Source organism: Vulpes vulpes, chromosome 1 (genome assembly GCF_048418805.1).
Source record: "Vulpes vulpes isolate BD-2025 chromosome 1, VulVul3, whole genome shotgun sequence".
Classification (NCBI taxonomy): Eukaryota; Metazoa; Chordata; class Mammalia; order Carnivora; family Canidae; genus Vulpes; species Vulpes vulpes.
Genome location: NC_132780.1, coordinates 25,437,786 through 25,439,248, shown reverse-complemented (window position 1 = coordinate 25,439,248; position 1,463 = coordinate 25,437,786). Strand labels below are relative to the sequence as shown.

General features: G+C 41.4%; 1 pseudogene; it reads left to right on the top strand.

Moving 5' to 3' along the window:
- The first annotated feature begins 612 nt into the window (after window positions 1-612).
- LOC112908657 (U2 spliceosomal RNA) lies at window positions 613-776 on the top strand (annotated as a pseudogene).
- Window positions 777-1,463: the final 687 nt, after the last annotated feature.

Here is a 1,463-nt window from a genome sequence, read left to right as displayed (position 1 = left end):
CTTTCTAAACAGTAGGAATGCCAGGCTAAGAAGCAAGCCCAAAGGCTGGAGCAAGCACCCCAGGAGCCCATGGGGGCGTCTCAAGGGACCTCTAGTTATCTTCCTCTGGAGGCTGTGTGGGTAACATGGTGCTGCTGTGTCCTCCTTCTCCTTGGCAGCACTACTATATCCTCTACCAAGGCTTGAGGCTGGACTGACCAATTCACATTGTCTCAAGCATCTTAATAATGTCCTACCTGGTTTTAGGTAAGAAGTTATTAAATATTTATCTAGCAGGGGAGCAAAGTTAATGACTATCACTTCAACTTTGATTCTCTCTTTGTTGTCCCAGAAAAAGAAACTGGGGCCCAGAGGGCTGCAGGGGCTTCCCACCAGAGCCTCTTTTCCAAGATGAAGCCCATCTTGTCCCCATTTGTGGATTGGTGAAGACCTCTTCCATTGATCCTGGAATCACTGGTACTTTCTCCTTCCTCCTGAATCAAAGGAATATCTAGCACCCCTTTTTTTTTTCTAGCACCTCTTGATGAGTCTATTACAACATCCTGTTTTCCTGTATTTGTAACTCCCTCCCTAAAACATCACTGAAAATCATTACTCTGAGTTGTATGTGCTGCTGCTTCTTGGCCTTTTGGCTAAGGTCAAATATAGAAACTGTTCTTATCAATTTAAATTTTATTTTTTTCTATTGCTTTCTGGGGCATGGTGATACATGCATTAAAGGAAAGAAGGCACTAAAAAGAAACTTAAAATTGCATTTGAAGTTTTTTTTAATGGAAGATAACATCTTTTCTTGTAATGTTTCATTTCCATGTGATAAGAGTGCTGATTGCTGTACAGTGGAAAGATGATTTTCTCTCTCAGATCTGCACAAGTCAGCCTTGGTTTCTTGATGACAAGTGCTTCCACTAAACTAGATGTTTCTAGGTAGTTAATTATAAAGACTGTATTTGAGATTAAAACAATTACTATCGTGCCCACATTTGGGATGCTCTGATCCTGTTGCTAAAAATAATCTAGCTCTTCACACCTGTCAGAATGGCCAAAATCCAGAATACTGACAACAGGAACTCTCATTTGTTGCTGGTGGGAATGCAGACTGGTGGCAGCCACATTGGAAGAGAGTTTGTTTCTCATAAAAGTAAACATCCACTTACTACAGGATCCAGCAATCATGCTCCTTGGTAGTTAGTGAACTAGCTGAAAATTTACATCAACGCAGAAGCCTACACATGAGTGTTTATAGCAGCTTTGTTCATAATTGCCAAGTTGGAAGCGACCGAGACATCCTTCGGGAGGTGGATGGATTAATGAACCATGGTCCATCCAGACAAGGGAATGTTACTCAGCGCAATGAGAAATGAGTGATCAAGCCATGAAAAGACATAAGGAAACTCCAATGTATGTACTAAGTGAAAGAAGCCAGTCTGAACAGGATGTGTACTTTATGATTTCAGCTCAAGACG